At 44.2% G+C, this 20967-nt stretch overlaps 1 protein-coding gene across 1 annotated transcript in view; it reads right to left on the bottom strand.

Moving 5' to 3' along the window:
* Positions 1-9777, bottom strand: part of LOC124622199 (UDP-glucosyltransferase 2-like) — a 62520-nt gene extending 52743 nt beyond the window's left edge. Inside the window, exon 1 of the mRNA XM_047147849.1 lies at positions 9653-9777. The gene's annotated coding sequence lies outside the window, so the exon portion shown is untranslated. The remainder of the gene's footprint in view (positions 1-9652) is intronic.
* Between the last annotated feature and the right edge of the window lie 11190 nt (positions 9778-20967).

Raw genomic sequence — 20967 nt, forward strand, 5'->3', positions numbered from 1 at the left:
TCTCAGTTGCTTTTCTGAAAACTTTCATATAATTTTATACACACCATGTTATATTTCAAGCTAAAATTTATGAAAAGGAATTATTTTATAAAATATTTTAGTTTCGATGTTATAATCGATAAGTACTAGTTCTGAATGTCTTTTTTAAAATATTTGAAATTACGAATTATTAGCACACACAAAATTTCTGTTATTAATTACGCATTTTTGAGCTGTTTACAATGATTATTTTTGGATTCATTTATGAAATAATAATCGAAATTAATAATGTAACGAAAACTAGAAGGACTTCATTTATTAAGAAAAGTTGTAAACCCTTTGCAATATTGTTATTTCCGCAGAGCGAGAGAGTCGTAAGTTTGCCTCTGATGTTATCGGACGTATTTTTGTATAATAGGTGCGAACAATGTAATTTAGGCTTTGTTAATGTCAAGAATCAAAATACTGTACGATATACTAAAATGTGACAAAATCAGTGGAAAATATATTTACGTAAGAAAAATTCTGCAACAACAATCCTCCAATTTATTTACTTCAAACCAATCGTGATGACCTGATGTTAGATTTTCAGCTTGAAGAATCAGACCCCTAGACAAGAAGAACTGAAGCCATCACAATATGACAATAAACTTGAAAGTTTATTGTAATATTCGCTCCCGTCCCATCTTCATAAAATACCTGCTTATTATTAACTTGGAATCGGCATTGTTGAATCTGGACAATAGATTGGAGAAGGAAGGAGGGTGTGATTGCAACATCCCTTGAGCCTTCACGTCTTGGCGAAAAACTCGTGTACCCTAAGGTGACAGAAGTCGTGGAATACCTCCTAATGTCGTACCGGGCCTCCCTTTGCAGAGCGTACTGCAGCAGATCGATGTGGCGTGGACTCAAAAGTCGATGGAAGTCCCTCGCAGAAATACTGAGCCATTATGCCTTTAGTGACGTCCATAATTGCGAAAGAGTTGCCGGTGCAGTGTTTTGTGAACGAACTGACCTGTCGATTATGTCCATAAATGTTCGATGGGACGGTCGTGGGACGGTCTGTGGGGACAAATCATTCGCTCGAGTTGTCCAGAATGTTCTTCAGACAAATTGCGAACAATTGTCGCCTGGTGAGGTGGCGCACTGTCATCCATAAAAATTCCATCGTTGTTTCGACGCCTAAAGTCTATAAATGGCTCCAAATGGTCTCAAAGTAGTCCAACATAACCGTTTGCAGTCAATGATCGGTTCAGACGGGGCAGAGGATCCAGTCCAATCCATGTAAACGCAGCCCACCAGCTTGCACGGTGCGTAGTTGATGCCCTGGATCCATAGCTTCTTGGGGGTCTGCGTCACACGAATCTTACCATCACCAACTGAAATGGGGACTCAGCTGACCATGCACTAAGTCCAGTCATTTAGGGTCCAACTTACATGGTCACGAGCCCAGGAGAGGCGCTGCAGGCGATGTAGTGCAGCTAGCATGTAGTGCGCTGCCATTGCCCATTAACGCCGAATGCCGCCCCACTGTCCTAACGGAAGCGTCCGTCGTCCGTCCCACATTGATTTCTGCGGTTATTTCACGCAGTGTTGCTTGTCTGTTAGCACTGACGACTCTACAAAGCCCGCATCTCGTGGTCGTGCGGTAGCGTTCTCGCTTCCCACGCCCGGGTTCCCGGGTTCGATTCCCGGCGGGGTCAGGGATTTTCTCTGCCTCGTGATGGCTGGGTGTTGTGTGCTGTCCTTAGGTTAGTTAGGTTTAAGTAGTTCTAAGTTCTAGGGGACTGATGACCATAGATGTTAAGTCCCATAGTGCTCAGAGCCATTTGAACCATTTTGGGCTCTACAAAAACGCCCCTGTTGTCGGTCGTCAAGTGAAGGCCGACAATTACTGCGTTGTGCGTGGGAGAGGTGATGCTTGAAATGTGCTACTCACGTCACACTGTTGACACTGAGCATCTCTGAATACTGAATTGCCTAACGAGTTCCGAAATGGAATGTCGCATGCGTCTAACTCCAGGAGTCTCGTCGTGCGGCCATGACCACGTCGGAAACCTTTTCACATGATTCGCCTGAGTACAAATGACAGCTTCGACAATGCGCTGCCCTTTTATAGCTTGCGTACGCGGTGTCGTGACCTTGTGTATATGTGCGTATCGCCATCCGATGACTTTCGTCACCTCAGTGTACCTACCTTATCTTGTTGGTGACAACACTAAACACGAACAACACTAATGCACTCTCGTGCCCGTCCTACTTCTGACGGTGTAAGTAGGCTGTTTAGGTTTTTATGTTGGTAATGCCACGTAGTGCTCTGTATGAAAATCGCTGACTGCGCTGTGTGCAGTCTGAGACCGGTTGAACTCATTGTTGGAATATTCGCCTGTCTAGTGTTGGCCAGTTGGATCTGGACAGCACGTAGCGTTGGGCTATTGAAGGTGAGCCGCCAGCAGTGGTCAATGTGGGGAGAGAGATGCCACAGTTTTGAGAGGACGATATGGACGTATGTCCCAAAGAAAAAGGAAATTTGTTTACTTGGATGTCACAATGACTTTTGAACCATATTAAGGTAAATACATTGTTTGTTCTCTATCAAAATCTTCCATTTGCTAAATATGCCTATGAGTAGTTAGTGCCTTCAGTAGTTAGAAAAAAATGGTTCAAATGGGTCTGAGCACTATGGGACTTAACAGCTATGGTCATCAGTCCCCTAGAACTTAGAACTACTTAAACCTAACTAACCTAAGGACAGCACGCAACACCCAGTCATCACGAGGCAGAGAAAATCTCTGACCCCGGCGGGAATCGAACCCGGGAACCCGGGCGTGGGAAGCGAGAACGCTACCGCACCACCACGAGCTGCGGACAGTACTTAGAATCTTTTATTTACCTGGTAGTATTTGCGCTCGCTGTATTGCAGTTGTTCGAGTAACGAACATTTTTGTGATTCATGAAAGGTATAGGTTATTGTTAGGCAGGGCCATTCTTTTGTAGGGATTATTGAAAATCTGATTGCGTTGCGCAAAAAATATTGTGTGTCAGTTTAGTGACGATCAGAACAAGTAAAGAGAAAACTGTTTCAGTACGTTGAGTTTTGCTCAGCTGTTCGAAAATCAAATAACATAGTTTTTCCTGCATTGTCATTCTTAATTTTTCAAAGGGGACGTTTCAACGGAAACCTGCACCTCTAGTCATTTACACAACCGCTGGTGGAGTGTATGTGTACGAAGTTACCTTGACATCCAATCGTGTCCCAAAATTAATAAGAACAAGAGTCATACTCTGTGAAAAATGTCGAAATCGCACGTGTGGCTTTGCTGCCTAGTGCATTGATTGGCGTTCCTCTTAGTTAGGCTCACGTCAGTGTTTTCCCTTGTCTGCCTCCACGTATCCATTATCTGGGCGCTACTTCCACCATATATCTGGGACTTATCGCGCGTTGCTGCACCCCTACGCAGTTGTCTTTCCCGGCGCACAGCTTTAATCCGTCGGAGTTTCAAAACAGCGAATATCTGGCTGCGGAATGGAAGATTCGTTCTGTAATTGTTTTACAATATTGGAAGAATACAAGCTGCCTTTGCTCGGGGGTACCAAAATAGACATGCTGGTACCCCAGTGAAGACTTAATATCCGTCAAAGCATTTTATCTGAGCAAAATAGCGTCATAAAGTTTTTGGAGTCTGTTATTACATAAAATACGTACGAATCCATAAACGTATAATTCTCTTATTACTATGTATTACCTTTGCCTCGCAGGCACGCGTACCTTTGTGTCTACACTCCTGGAAATGGAAAAAAGAACACATTGACAACGGTGTGTCAGACCCACCATACTTGCTCCGGACACTGCGAGAGGGCTGTACAAGTAATGATTACCCGCACGGCACAGCGGACACACCAGTAACCGCGGTGTTGGCCGTCGAATGGCGCTAGCTGCGCAGCATTTGTGCACCGCCGCCGTCAGTGCCAGCCAGTTTGCCGTGGCATACGGAGCTCCATCGCAGTCTTTAACACTGGTAGCATGCCGCGACAGCGTGGACGTGAACCGTATGTGCAGTTGACGGACTTTGAGCGAGGGCGTATAGTGGGCATGCGGGAGGCCGGGTGGACGTACCGCCGAATTGCTCAACACGTGGGGCGTGAGGTCTCCACAGTACATCGATGTTGTCGCCAGTGGTCGGCGGAAGGTGCACGTGCCCGTCGACCTGGGACCGGACCGCAGCGACGCACGGATGCACGCCAAGACCGTAGGATCCTACGCAGTGCCGTAGGGGACCGCACCGCCACTTCCCAGCAAATTAGGGACACTGTTGCTCCTGGGGTATCGGCGAGGACCATTCGCAACCGTCTCCATGAAGCTGGGCTACGGTCCCGCACACCGTTAGGCCGTCTTCCGCTCACGCCCCAACATCGTGCAGCCCGCCTCCAGTGGTGTCGCGACAGGCGTGAATGGAGGGACGAATGGAGACGTGTCGTCTTCAGCGATGAGAGTCGCTTCTGCCTTGGTGCCAATGATGGTCGTATGCGTGTTTGGCGCCGTGCAGGTGAGCGCCACAATCAGGACTGCATACGACCGAGGCACACAGGGCCAACACCCGGCATCATGGTGTGGGGAGCGATCTCCTACACTGGCCGTACACCACTGGTGATCGTCGAGGGGACACTGAATAGTGCACGGTACATCCAAACCGTCATCGAACCCATCGTTCTACCATTCCTAGACCGGCAAGGGAACTTGCTGTTCCAACAGGACAATGCACGTCCGCATGTATCCCGTGCTACCCAACGTGCTCTAGAAGGTGTAAGTCAACTACCCTGGCCAGCAAGATCTCCGGATCTGTTCCCCATTGAGCATGTTTGGGACAGGATGAAGCGTCGTCTCACGCGGTCTGCACGTCCAGCACGAACGCTGGTCCAACTGAGGCGCCAGGTGGAAATGGCACAGCAAGCCGTTCCACAGGACTACATCCAGCATCTCTACGATCGTCTCCATGGGAGAATAGCAGCCTGCATTGCTGCGAGAGGTGGATATACACTGTACTAGTGCCGACATTGTGCATGCTCTGTTGCCTGTGTCTATGTGTCTGTGGTTCTGTCAGTGTGATCATGTGATGTATCTGACCCCAGGAATGTGTCAATAAAGTTTCCCCTTCCTGGGACAATGAATTCACGGTGTTCTTATTTCAATTTCCAGGAGTGTATTTTTAATTACTTACGAATTAATGACAAGATAATTAGCAGTATCTCCTCTGTGATGGCTGACTGCTGACGTCTGGAGCAATTCGATAGCACCTGTCAGCGTGTCCATCTTTGTTTTAGAGATGTTAATTTTCTAGTTGTGAACTTAATTACATACCTTATCTAAAATCGAAAATAAGTCCTTGAGTATTCATCGGTTAGTTATCCACTTACATAAGAAAATGTTATTTCTATGATGTACGCGGCTTTACGATAGCTCGGCTCGTACAGATAGCGGTTATTCACACGATTTTTTCATACTGTCAGTCTTGCTCTTTCCCCAGTGTGTAACAGTGGACACCGCTGCTGTTCGCACGGCTGTCGCTATGCCGGCGTGACGCGTGCTCACCGCACTTAGCCGAACAGGTGGGACGGTCCCCCGGCACCTCCCCGGTTGTTGAGGCGATGGCGGCTGACACCGAGGAGCAAACGTCGCTGACCTGCTCTCAGCTGCTACCGCAAGCTCCGCCGCGTGTAGCGCCACAGAGGAACAACTGCAGACTCTGCATTCGACCTTCGGATTAGAGCACCAACAGCGCAATCCGTATCGTATGGTGAGCGAAACGCAGAGATATCACTTATCTAAGTTGTCTCTAACGTCCATCTAATCAGTATTCCTATCAGGGGCGATCGAAACGTTTTCGTATGAGGACGTTGCTGCAGCGTACATGCAACGTAGCTGAAATCCGATGCTCTTATACACTGGAGGCCCAGAGAAACTGGTATAGGCACGCGTATTCAAATACAGAGATACGTAAACAAGCAGAATACGGCGCTGCGGTCGGCAACGCTTATATAACATAACAAATGTCTGGCGCAGCTGTTAGCTCTTCTACTGCTGCTACAATGGCAGTTATCAAGATTTAGGAGAGTCTGAACGTGGTGTTATAGTCGGTTCACGAGCGATGGGACACAGGACCTCCGAGGTAGTCATGAACTGTTGATTTTCCCGTAAGACCATTTAACGAGTGTACCGCAAATATTAGGAATCCGCTAAAACATGAAATCTCCGACATCTCTGCGGCCGGAGAAAGATCCTGCAAGAACGGGACCAACGGCGACTGAAGAGAGTCGTTCAGCGTGACAGAAGTGCAACTCTTCCACAAATTGCTTCAATTTCAATGCTGGGCCATCAACGAGAGTCAGCGTGCGAACCGTTCAACGAAACATCATCGATATGGGCTTGATGACTTGTACCCTCGATGACTGCACTGCACGACTCAAAGCCTGACGCCTCTCCTGGGCCCGTCAACACCGACATTGGACAGATGATGACTGGAAACGTTGCCTGGTCGGACGTGTCTCGTTTCAAATAAAGTGGTGAGGGGCGTGTGTAGTTGGAGTGGTATGGGACCACTGATACGCCTACACACAACTCTGACAGGTGACACGTATGAGAGCATGCTGTCTGATCACCTGCACGCATTCATGTCCATTGAGCATTCCGATGGACTTGGCCAATTCCAGCAGGACAATGCGACACCCCACACGTCCAGAATTGCTACAGAGTGGCACCAGGAACACTTTTCTGAGTTTAAACACTTCCGCTGACCACGAAACTCCCCAGACATGAACATTATTGATCATATCTGGGATGCCTTACGACGTGGTGTTCAGAAGAAATCTCCACCCCCTCGTGCTCTTAGTGTTTTGTAGACAGCCCTACAAGATTCATGGCCTCATTTCCCTCCACCACTACTACAGATGCCACGCCGCGTTGCAGCAATCCTGCGTGCTCCCGGGGACCCTACTCGGTATTACGCAAGGTCTACCAGTTTCTGTGCCTCTTCAGTGTATAAGCACCGTCACGTATGCAGGCGATTAGTGTGCCATTCGCGTACTTTCAACGTGCGTCCCGTAAATGCGAAACTTCAACTAATGCGCGTTATTACCAGTTGCATCCAAACAGTACCAGCGTGTTGTTATTCTTTTCTTGGCTGCGAAGGGCAAACACCGATAGACATCCATCGGAGAGTGAGGAGTGTGTCCGTCGTAACCACCGTCGTAGAACCGTGCGTCAAGTTCCGTACTGGGCGCGGATCGACATCAGACGCCGGTCGATGTGGGAAGCCAGCCTCGTACGTTACGGGTGAGTGGGAGACACTCGAGCACACGCTGTGTAGTCCTCATTTCTCCTCATGTGATTATCACGACTTCAGTCGCTTGGAAGAGGCCTTGTACGGTCGACGGTTCCTCTCGGACGACGATGTACAGCAGGCAGTCACAGACTTCTTCACCCAGGACTCGGTGATTTACCAAAGGTTTAACTTAAACCTTAGGTGTCTGTGGGCTCATTGTCCCTCCCCCCACCCCCCATTTGCTCGCGGCGGATTCACCATAGTGTCATATCGATTCTGGCCAGTGCAGCCATCGAAATGAAACTGTTTGATCGTCCCTTATACGAGCAAAGGTATGAAAGGTCATCCGGTTACCTCGTTCCAGTCGCAGGTTGCCTATCTAAAGGCTTGAAGGAGAGACAATAATGTGATTTTCAGTATGTCCCATAATTATTGACGAAATTTAAAGTGCTGTCATAAACCAACCATTGTTGTTGTTGTTGTGGTCTTCAGTCCTGAGACTGGTTTGATGCAGCTCTCCATGCTACTCTATCCTGAGCAAGCTTCTTCATCTCCCAGTACCTACTGCAACCTACATCCTTCTGAATCTGCTTAGTCTATTCATCTCTTGGTCTCTCTCTACAATTTTTACCCTCCACGCTGCCCTCCAATACTAAGTGCCTCAGAACGTGTCCTACCAACCGATCCCTTCTTCAAGTCAAGTTGTGCCACAAACACATCTTCTTCCCAATCCTGTTCAATACTTCCTCATTAGTTGTGCGATCTACCCAACTGATCTTCAACGTTCTTCTGTAGCACCACATTTCGAAAACTTCTATTCTCTTCTTGTCCAAACTATTTATCGTCCATGTTTCACTTCCATACATGGCTACACTCCGTACAAATACGTTCAGAAACGAATTCCTGACACTTACATCTATGCTCCACGTTACCAAATTTCTCTTCTTCAGAAACGCTCTCCTTGCCATTGCCAGTCTGCGTTTTATATCCTCTCTACTTCGACCATCATCAGTTATTTTGCTCCCCAAATAGCAAAACTTCTTTACTACTTTAAGTGTCTCATTTCCTAATCTAATTCCCTCAGCATCACCCGACTTAATTCGACCACATTCCATTATCCTCGTTTTGCTTTTGTTGATGTTCATCCTATATCCTCCTTTCAAGACACTGTCCATTCCGTTCAACTGCTCTTCCAAGTCCTTTGCTGTCTCTGACAGAATTACAATGTCATCAGTGAACCTCAAAGTTTTTATTTCTTCTTCATGGATTTTAGTACCTACTCTGAGTTTTTCTTTTGTTTCCTTTACTGCTTGCTCAATATACAGATTGAATAACATCGTGGAGAGGCTACAACCCTGTCTCACTCCCTTCCCAATCACTGCGTCCCTTTCGTGCCCCTCGACTCTTATAACTGCCATCTGCTTTCTGTACAAATATTAAATAGCCTTTCGCTCCCTGTATTTTACCCCTGCCACCTTTAGAATTTGAAAGAGAGTATTCTAGTCAACGTTGTTAAAAGCTTTCTGTAAGTCTACAAATGCTAGAAACGTAGGTTTGCCTTTCCTTAGTCTACTTTCTAAGATAAGTCGTCGGTCAGTATTGCCTCACGTGTTCCAACATTTCTATGGAATCCAAACTGGTCTTCCCCGAGGTCGGCTTCTACCAGTTTTTCCATTCGTCTGTAAAGAATTCGTGTTAGTATTTTGCAGCCGTGGCTTATTAAACTGATAGTTCGGTAATTTTCATATCTATCAACACCTGCTTTCGCAAAGAAAGCATAACGTCTATGGCTAACTTAATTTCAACAGCTACCTCAGTATCACTACTCAAGCAACTGAAAGCGCGCGCCGGGATCTCTGCATTGTTAACTCCTATCTGGTGACCGGATTCACGGCCATGTTCAGCAAGCCCGTTCGGCTATTGATGGCATATGTAAGGCTCTTGCTCTTTTACTGGTCTTCCACGGTCTCGAAGGTCTGACCGATGTGCGATATGTCACAACTGCACGGGATACGGTAGGCATTCGCATTGTGGAGTTTCCTCAGAACTTCACGTTTCATCCACAGTGCTTGGAAGCAACACTAAATCTCATTCTGCAACAAAATGCAGTCATGAAGGGACTGAAATACGGCCTCTGAAAATTTAAAGCTTTTACGGTGCAGAATCAAATTCAGACAGACAGATTGAGTACCGCTTAAAAATATCTGGAACTTCCTTAACGATAGATAAGATCCTTATCTGGCACTGAGATCACAGCAACAACTCTTATCACGGACTCTAAGATGCAGACGCTACTGAAGTAATCTCCTACTGCGTTGAAGTCATCAGGGACCAGAGATAATGGAAACTAGTACCTGCAAGTGTTTCGGAGCGCGATCCCAGGAATCCCCGTCTAAGGCGGCAGAACGCCAGCGCTTTACCGTGCAGCTCTGAGAATCGTCCAGTGCAGCCGGCGTGTCCGTCGGCAGCGTCTCGGACCTGTTCCTGGTGTCTCCGCAGTTGCGCTCCGGCGGCCGCTGGACACTGCACGGCGCACGGCGCGCTTATATCTGGTCCAACTGTGTTGCGTCATCCGTGAGGCACTCACCGCAGCGTGATGTTGCGGGTTCAGACCCGGCCGCTACTGTCTGGCGTGAATCAGCGGGAAAAGAACGAACCAGAAATTGTTGGTCATTTTCAGGAGTGGGGAGCTGGTTATCGCTGTCAACTTCTCTCCCACTTATTCCTAGTCCCCCACTCTGTTACTCACACGGCCCGATCCCTACCACAAACTGCATCAACATGGAGGATTTGATAACGAACGCTGCTGTGGTTTTCAGTCCGAAGAGTGGTTTGATGCAGGTCTCGACGCTACTTTGTCCACTGAGAGCCTCTTCACCTCAGCAGAATTACCGCAACCTATATTCATTTGAACCTGCGTACCATCTTGGCATCCCTGTACAATTCTTACCCGCCAAAACTTCCTTCCGTTATCAGAATAATAACTCCCTGATAATTCAGGATGTGTCCTATCAACCTGTGGTGTGCGTACTGTAAGACCTTCGGTACACACACCATCAGATTATTTGACTTGTCGCTCTAGCGAAGTAGGCGAATGTCAGCACTATGTCTCGTGGTCTTATTGTGGCGTGTTTATCTTCTGCCGTTAGGTCAGACGATAGAAATGCCACTTGCACGTTTAGAGTAGCAGATTGACGGTGACCAACTTTAAACAGAACTTGATTAATTTTCACACACATTTATTAAAATAATAAAAAGCAAAGACATTACGTAAGTCGACTCTGGATGCTGTTAACAATTGACAATCTGAAGTTCCTTTGGGCTTGGTACGTTAATCTTATTCTCACATATCTCTGATACTTGGCAAAGTGTCTATTCATTTATCTCCGACCGAGCGAGGTGGCGCAGTGGTTAGCACACTGGACTCGCATTCGGGAGGACGACGGTTCAATCCCGTCTCCGGCCATTCTGGCTATGTACAGGAATATGGTAATCTTATTAGGCGCAGACTGAAACTTGACTATAGACTGGTACAGACTAATGTAGACTGGTACAGACAGGTGCAGATAAATGCAGACTAATGCAGACTGACTAATCGGAGGTCTGTACACTCGTTATAATACCTCGCACATTCATGTATCACTGCGCGAGTGTGATGCGCGAGGAGAAAAGGTTCTACGTTAGCAGCAATCTCATTGGCTGCGTTACATATTAATACGCGGATCGGCGTAAGCAGAATTTGGTCCGTCTCTAAGGCAGCACCATCTCGTAGTGCAAAGATGGACGAGCGCTGCGCCTGCGCTGTTGTGCTTAGTGGGGCGAGCTCTAGTGGGAAAGTTGTGTCCGCGCTGGCTACGCGGAACTAAGTACACAACACAACCCATTCCTTATTTTAGTCAGATTGTACCATAAATTTCTTTTTTGTCCTATTAGACTCATTACCTCCCTATTTGATATTGTGGTACGCATCCAATCTTCAGCTTTCTTCTGCAGCAGCACATTTCAAAAGTTTCTATTTTCTTCTTGTCTGAAATGCTTGTCTTCCACATTTCGGTTCCATACAAGGCTACACTCGTCCAAATACCTTCAGAAACAGACTTTCTAACACTCTGACTGATGTTAGCTGCTAACAAGTTCTTCTTTTTCAGCAATGTTGCCCTTGCTACTGACAGTCTGTCGAAGTAGAGAGAATATAAAATTCGGTTATTTTACTGCCCACATAGGGTAGTGTTTCATTTTCTCATCTAATTCTCTCAGCATCGCCTGATTTAATGCGAATACTATCCAGTACCCTTGTTTTACTTTCCTAGTTGTTCATATTACAGAGTGTAAATTTTGACGACCACTCTTCCAAACCCTTTCCCCTCTGTGACAAAAATTCTGAGGTTTACCACTGAAACTGTAATTCTGTTTCTTCTCCGCCAACTTTAATTCCCTTTCCAATCTTCTGCTTGGTTTTCTTCGCAGCTTGCTCAGTCTACAGATTGAGTAATACTGGGAACACACAACAATCTTCAATACTGGGCTTTTAAAGGGACTCTTCATCAACCACTGAACTTATTCACCCATGCAGGCAATGGGATTTGAAGTAAGAGTAATATTAGTTTCTCGTGAATGGAGAAACACGTGTGAAAAGCAATTGCTCAAACGAAATACGAATTGATATCAACTTTCTTATGTACCGGTGAGTTGTAATTGCAGTACTGGTTGAAAATTGCGTGGTTTCAGCAACTTCAAACCATTTTCAGTTGCATTATTATCTGACAAATAACATCCATATTTTAAACCACAATGGGAACTGTTAATACTCTTTTTGGGTGTCCATTCGGATGCAATCGTCAATGCAAGCAGTTGATCCACCGATAAAACACAGGATCACACACACACTGAGAATTGCTGTTCATTGTCAACTGTATTGGTGTAAGAAACGGCTATTAGTGTTCATACTGACACATGTGTAACCATCAGTATTGAGGAGACAAGTAGAAAAGAGAAATTAATTTTGCTCAGCAGGTACTTGCTAGTAAAAAGGTATCAAAAACTTACAGTTTGTAATAATGTTGTCATTGGAGAAATGATCAATCTTATTTGCATCTTACTGAAATTATTATCTAAAATCGCATGAGTCAGGTGATATTTTATTCCTTTCCTTCATTTCGTATTACATTTCAAATACTTCACATTGTTAGAAAACTGAAAATAATAGGTAAGCTGGATTCCAGTCATAATTGTAACCGTCTATCAAAACTGTACCATCTCCTCGGTAAATGTTTCAAGATGACTGTAATTGTTTTACGATTAGGGGTTGTACTACATCACAGTGTATAATTTAATAAGTGTCACATTTACTTAAAACAAAGAACGAAATTTTTGTGAATCTATGTTTGTTAACAAGTGCAACCAACAGCACATAACGGTAACATTCATACTAGTAATTCTAAGAAGATTTGGGTAAACAATGAACAAATAAACAGCTCAAACTGTTTATTCTATTAATAAATCCTTACAAGAAGTTAGTTCAAATTTACAATTTTTTTCATGTGTTTTTTCAGTGTAAATAAAACCAATGAATTTTAATCATATAATTAAGCCTTTTAATTATTTATAAGTTACATATATAAAGGGAAATTCATTTTTATAATAGGCTAATATAATTAAATATATACCTATTATAAAATTTTCTTGTAGTTGCGTTTATTAACCGAGCAATGATACCCCCGTAGTTTACACTGAAATGAAGATCTATCGACTTTCTTGGCCAGGAACGTGATGTCTTCTTGAGCCATTTATGTTTTCAGTATTGGAAGTAATGACTGTAAATGTTAAACGTTCATTTTAAAACAGAATAATGTTTTTCATAACTTCGTTTTTAGAAGCAATGTTCAAATACAAACATTTAAAAATATTTGCGGAGTAATAGACTACCATACAGAAACACTGTTGCCATTCCTCTGTATAAACACAAGTTCCTCTAATGTTACCGGCGTGGTCTTTATAAAGGTCGTGCGAGTGATATGTTGGAGGAAATAGTGTCTTATTTGATTTATGTTTAAAGCGGACACTTGGAATTTTGTAAGACTCTGTAGGAAGTACAACACCTTTCTAGCAGTCATCCACTACTACAGTTTTTCCAGTATTTTGTCACATTCTCACGGTAACGAAGGAACCTGTGGGATGGGTGCACCCTTTCTCTGAATCGTATCGCTCCTCTTTTAATCCACCTTGTTAAGTGTCCCTTATCGTCGAATTATGCCCAAGAATAAGTTGAATTTTTCAACCGATCATTTTTTCGTGTCAGTATTATTACCGTATATAAAACCCCTCAAAACGAGACACGTGTGTGTGGTTGCCACGGGTACTCTGGGCGGCGTCTGTTGGCTCTGTAAGCTCGGCCGTGATTGAATCTTCTAGAACTCAAAACTACTGTCGAAATTATTTGAAGTCCTTTGGGTTTTCGCTACCAAAACCCCAACAAAAACCAATAAAAACGTCAGAACAATGGGTAAGAACCAACTACCCTGGACCCCAGTTAGTAGGACTGGGTAATAGACCTGATCATCGGCTTTCAGGGGATCAGGCATCTCATGAAGAGGCGAATCAGAGCTTCTCAAAAATCCTCAAGTCTAAGAAAATATTTTACATGGGAACATTCAACACCAACACACTAGTGAAACCAGATAACTTGAAACAACTGGCCAACACCATGGCAATGTCAATACAGGAAACACGATTCTCGGAGGAGAACCACTTTTAACCACAAAACTACAGAATATACAAGGGGAAGTCATTCCAGGAATAAATGTCAAACTCTTCGGAACAGGATTTGCAGTACACAAATCATTACTGGAATCTGTGATAGAGTTCACTTCAAAATTAGAAAAAAACACCCAACAAAGCCTATCCCCACACGAATAACTACGACAAGAAAAATCATCAGATGACAGAAGATTTTTGGGATGACCTGTACGAAACTACCAACAAAGTTCCCACGAAGCACGTGAAAATATTGCCAGGAGATTTTTTTTAATGCCCAATTAGCTGGGAAAGGTAATTCTTAGATTCAACGGGAATACTCACGGCCCACAAGAGAACAAACAAGAATGGTGAGAACATTATAAGCTTCTGTAAGAATTGAGACGTCAGAATCATGTTAATGAAATTTCAGAAACCGAGCAATAGAGTTTCAGATAGATCACATAACAATACCTACGAAAAATGCCAGAGAAGTTATGAATGTAAGAACGAGGGTAGGATTTTTCGAAGCCAATCATCACCTACTAGTAATCAAAGCGAAATTTATACCCAACGGACAGATCAAGAGAACCAAAAGAACTTTCAGAACAGACCCAGAGTAGCTAGAATTAAATAAGAAAGGAATAACAGAAAAAAATTAAGAATACTGACAGCAATAACTGCACAGAACTGTAACAAAAAATGAAGGAACTGATAAAATTGGGGCAACCACCGAGAAAGAGGAAACGCAGTTGGTGGAAAATGACATGTCACAGAGTCATAGAAGGCAAATACAAGGCTGCCATAAATTTAACGGTCATAGAACATCCGTTAAATTGGAAGAATTCAACAGGATAAAGAAGACCACTTCGAAAATATTTCGTAGAGAAAAAAGATTTACGAAAACAACATATTGAAATAGATAGAAGTGGACTCCTACAAAAATCCATGTTTTGTTTTTGTTGAACATTCAGAGAAAATATGTCAGTATATGGACCACAGAGCTTACGTTCCAAAAGGCAAGACGGAACGCTTGAGGCATACCCGAAAAAGAACTGTGAAATATTGGCGCAATTCTCCGACACAGAACTAAACCGTGAGAACTCGATGCAGAGTCTACAGTTCGAGAAGCCAGAACCTAACCTCGATTCCAAATCCCTGACGCACCAGAAGATCATGAAAACAATAGAATCATTGAAAAATAACAGAGCACCTGGAGAAGATAGCGTGATTGCAGGAATCTGGAAATGAGACAACGAAAGCACTAGACTGAAAATACACAAAATCGTCGAAAACATATGGAAAACAGCGCTAGTGATAATGTTATTTTAGGCTTAAATTGCTGTTTGCTATATCTAGATTCACTGGACCGAAAAAAATGTTGTCACCAAATGTAGTGTTTCTGTCGCGAGTGAGGTGTTAGTATACTCTAAGTATTGTTCGGATATTACTTTTAGCACAACGTGACAAGAATCATTTTGCTTCGACTCCATTGACCTCCGCGTGCTTTTATTCCTTAGATAGGGAGTATGAATCTGCTCATGTCGTTGTGGTACAACCGGGGAATTTACGCTCGTGATTTTACAGTCTTTCTCTGAATAGTTCTGCTACTACGATACATGATGTGGATGGGCGGCGGAAACACCTAATTACCCACTTGTGATACGTCCTTGACGCTTATCTTCAAGCTTTTTATCAAATTATCTGATAACTTTGTCTAGAACCAAACTAAAAATAGACGGGTCTCGGGAGGTGAGACCGTCTATTTGCAGAACGTGTATACAAATTTTGAAAAGCTCTGAGACCATCAAAGAATACACAAATCAATGAAGTACTTACTCTTTGTCGGCTGTCGCGAGATCCTAAATCCTATCGAACTTCATTAAATTTGAGTCTACTGTATAGTAACACTTCTGTAAAATACTGAATACATATTCTCCTGGATGTTAACTACGTAACTTACTATGTGGCTAACTTATCGTCACAGAGATAACATATGTATCGCTTCACAGCTGGAATCGTTTCCTGGAGGAAACCTAATCAAGACCAACTGAAGCCATCTTACATAAACCACGAGTAACAAAATGTGCTTCCCAAAGCAAATTATCGACCATTATTTCTACACATTGCTAGAAAACTAAGCTGACATACTGTGTTTAATGACTTGACTATCGAAAGAATACCAAACTTGTTGATGTTGATTCTCTAACTTCTGTCGAAAGTTATTTGACATGGGTAATGAAAACAATAATGATCAGATACAGTACAGTAAAACGTGCTAGAGTGATGAACAGCGATGTCACGCCTCACTGCAGAATGAGGTCAGTGTTTTATTATGGTCAAGCACCTCAGACTTGTGATGTGATACAGCAGGTTGATGGTTGACTACTAGAACACACCGCGTGCTGAGGAAATATGAAGCACTCAGAAGGGGAGCAGTAAACGAAATGAAACTGCTTGGGTTACAGGCTATGTGAGGTTATTTTTGTGATAACAATATCGTGCCAAATTTACAAGGAAGCTTTGCAGTATGAGCCCACTTACCAGCATGACTTGAGTAGTATGGCGGGGTAGGTACTGGAACAAAGGGGTCCTTAGGTTTAGTATGCCTGGGTCAACAATACGGTAACACCCTCCGACCCACAAGGCGAGGTCATCGTATCAGATGGCCGGTACTGGAACAAAGGGCCATTGTTCTCGTGTGCCGAGGTCACTGGGCCAATAGGGATAAAGTTCCCCATCCCCTCTTTTTACTATTCTACTTGTGTGAGTTTCGTCATTCATTCGAGGTCTGTACCCAGTACTGGAAGGATCAGGGTCTTTCTCTCTGTAAATTATAACGAGTACATAACAGAATTCTTTTTTATTAAGAATTTTTTTATGAAACATTTCTTTTTTTGCAAAGTCACTTAACAACATAACTGTTACTTTTACTTTAATAGAAAAAACATATTCAAATACAGATTAATTATGTTTACAACACATACACACACAAACGAAACAACTATGACAAGTGGTTCGTCCATCTATTCCACACATACTCACTGTTTACAAATAAATAAATACACAGCCACACTCTCAGTCAGTTAACAGGACGAATACGGCACGGATGAACCTTTTGTCATCATGACGCAACAGCCCAACTTCCAGCTGCAGTGGACTATGGACCTCAAGGCCTCAAGATCTAAAGACTACTTGGAGCACTTTGTGGAACGGTGCCAATGCCCTCTAGCAGGCATCCCTCGTAATCGTCGTCTGAGAGAACGTTTCAGGCCGCGCAATGCATACCGTTGGCCTCTCTCTGAGCACCGCCTGTATCTGTACAGTATGTGTATATTTTCGATCCGAGCCCCACACAATCTCCACAGTCTGTGTACCATCAGCCGCGTCCTTTATAGGGCCGACAACTTTCTCGTTTCCATGAGTTTATGACACATATCCGAACGCGTCGAAGCTTCATGGTGGTACCTTATTATTTGATATGGATCGCAGCCTTTCACCTCCTAGAAGAAACTGTCTGCGTCCGTATAAAGTAACTTTGCATCGGTAAATTTTCGTCTTGGAAAGCTTTATGTGGAGTTTGGAAAGATCCAGTGCACACATACGAACACAGACGAGTTTCAAGAACTCCACTGCAACCTTAGCCATCTCGACAGCGACTAATCCTTGACAAAAGATAGTAGCCTGCTTTTACCTGGTGATCTAATTAAATCAGCGGTTAACTAAATGAATTTCTCCACACTTTTCCCCAAAAATTGACGCATTTATTAATTTTAAAAAATTGCTTTCAAAATCATATCTCGCGACAGCACTCTTTTCGGTATCAACGAGGGATGATTGTCGAAGGAGATGGTGCGGATGACTTTAATAAGCTCTATTTCCAAAGTGATCCACTGCTAGAGGCTTCTGTAGTACAAGATTTATCTCTGTTTTTTTCTCCAGCGTCGTCGTCAGCTTGGGCATATGAAGCACTGCATGGAGCTGGTTGCTCCGGACACAGTGGCAAGTCACCGTGCTCGCCATGGAAATGGACTGGATATGACAGTTCTGCCTCCACGACATATCCCTTACCTGCAGCCACTTCTTCGAACGTACCCTGTCTGATGATTTCCTTTGCGGACAACCATCGGAACTCTCCAACCGGCAGAGAATGTTGCATAGTGTTGCTTGTTTGCATCCAAGTATATGATAAACCTGAGATCGTAAGAAGGCCTGTACTCTTCCTCGCTCATTCGTTTTGGCGGACCTATGCACACACTGGCAAAGAGCCCCGCGGATCTCGCATGACAATATTCAACAATAGTTCGATATCGACACGTGTCTCGAATGAAACAACAAGTTTACTATTACCAGTCACTGTATATTTATCTCCAGGACGCGTTTAGAAGATTTAAATCTCCATAATCAAAGTGCAATTATACGTTGTAGCATGACATGTGAGTGTTACGATTTCGGGGGAACTTGTAGAACTGTCTAGTGGGAAACAAAACACTATTTCAGAACTTGGTTTTGGGGAGTTTGTTTGCACCTAGTTGTTTAAAAAATGTGACAGTTTACACGTAACGCGTTACGACAGTGAAAGGTACTGGAGGTATTCCACATTAGATAGATGTTTAGCTTTTAGTCAAAAAATCCCCCAAAACCATATTCTGAAATAGAGTGTGTTTCTCCACTAGGTAGTGCCACAAGCTCCTCCAGAATCCTAACATAACACACACATGTCATACACTACTGGCCATTAAAATTGCTACACCATGCAGATGACGTGCTACAGACGCGAAATTTAACCAACACGAAGAAAATGCTGTGGTACGCAAATGCTTAGCTTTTCAGAGCATTCACACAAGGCTGGCGCCAGTGGCGACACCTACAACGTGCTGACATGAGGAAAGTTTCCAAACGATTTCTCATACACAAACAGCAGTTCACCGGCGTTGCCTGGTGAAACGTTCTTGTGATGCCTCGCGTAAGGAGGACAAATGCGTACCATCACGTTTCCGACTTTGATAAAGGTCGGATCGTCGCCTATCGCGATTGCGGTTTATCGTATCGCGACATTGCTGCTCGCGTTGTTCGAGATCCAATGACTGTTAGCAGAATATGGAATCGGTGGGTTCAGGAGGGTAACACGGAAAGCCGTGCTGGATCCCAACGGCCTCGTATCACTAGCAGTCGAGATGCCAGGCATCTTATCCGCATGGCTGTAACGGATCGTGCAGCCACGTCTCGATCCCTGAGTCACGGCACTTTGAACAGTGGACGTTACATTTCAGATGTGTTACGACCCGTGGCTCTACCCCTCATTCGGTCCCTGCGAAACCCTACATTTCAGCAGGATAATGCACGACCGCATGTTGCGGGTCTCTCTGGATACAGAAAATGTTCAACTGCTGCCCTGGCCAGCACATTCTCCAGATGTCTCACCAACTGAAAACGTCTGTTCAATGGTGGTCGAGCAACTGGCTCGTCACAATACGGCAGTCATTACTCTTGATGAACTGTGGTATCATGTTGAAGCTGCGTGGGCAGCTGTACCTGTACACGCCATCCAAGCTCCATTTGGCTCAACGCCCAGGCTTGTCAAGGCCGTTATTGCGGCCAGAGGTGGTTGTTCTGGGTACTGATTTCTCAGTATCTATGCACCCAAATTGCGTGCAAATGTTATCACATGTCAGTTCTAGTATAATATATTTGTCCAATGAATATCCGTTTATCATCTGCATTTCTTCTTGGTGTAGCAATTTTAATGGCCAGTAGTGTATTAACACACATACGTCCATCCGCTGATGGGTGTTTAAACTTCCGAAATGCGTCGTAGAGATAAATAAACAGTGACTGGCAATAGTAAACTTGTTTCGTTCGAGACATTTGCCGATATCGAATTATTGTCGTATGTTGTTATGCTTCTTTTTTTCCAAAGGCGGGATTCGCGTTCCTCTTTACCAGTGTGTGCACAGGTACGCCAAGGCGAATAACCTGTGAATGAGGGAGGAGAAGAATGGTCCCGGCAAAGTCCAACCTAAAATGTTTGACATGTGTCTTTTTTACCTTGCCACCCACGAAAGCCCTGGTGCTGTGTAATAATAAGCAAGATCGAGAGTGTATGTGTTCATGCACACATCCCGGGATTCATCGAAAATGTTGGCGAGTAGGCGCACGTCTGTGTCAAAGTAGAGTCGGGCATATTCACCTAAAACAGGGATGACAAACTCCTGCCAAACATTCGCCGCGTGCCCGTAATCTAGATCCGATATTGCAGTGTCTGTTAAGTTTACTGGTGAATGCAGCTATCCCAGACAATGTCATTTCGTCGAATATCTCCTTCGAATCCAGGTATTCGCAAGGAAAGATTCCCCTTTCCACCACAAACTGAAACACTGCGTCATCAGGACGTGCAGAAATACGCATGTTCTCCTGACGTAGTGTCTCAGCCAATTTTTGAAGAGGTGCGTGCGTGGTAGAAAGGGAGCCCAGGAACCGAAGCGACAATTTTGGCGTGAGTCGTTTGGCGAAGCACATGTATTTTTCAACTTTAGCAGCCAAGACACTAACCTTAGTTGCTTCGAAACCAAAATTTCTCAAGTGATCAATAAGAAAGTGAGAATCATATACTCTCAAATTGTGAAAGAAACTGGGTATGTGTCGTGCTAGTTGATATTTCAAGGCCGGCCGCTGTGGCCGAGCGGTTCAGTCCGGAATCGCGCTGCTGCTACGGTCGCAGGTTCGAATCCTGCCTCGGGCATGGATGTGTGTGATGTCCTTAGGTTAGCTAGGTTTACGTAGTTCTAAGTCTAGGGGACTGATGACCTCAGATGTTTAGTCGCATAGTGCTTAGAGCCAATTGAACCATTTTCGATATTTGAAGTTGCATGTATTGTCAGCTCTGACTCTGAGGCATTAGGAGTCACGTGTTGTAATATCTGACTTATGAACAGTA

Source organism: Schistocerca americana, chromosome 7 (genome assembly GCF_021461395.2).
Source record: "Schistocerca americana isolate TAMUIC-IGC-003095 chromosome 7, iqSchAmer2.1, whole genome shotgun sequence".
Taxonomy (NCBI): domain Eukaryota; kingdom Metazoa; phylum Arthropoda; class Insecta; order Orthoptera; family Acrididae; genus Schistocerca; species Schistocerca americana.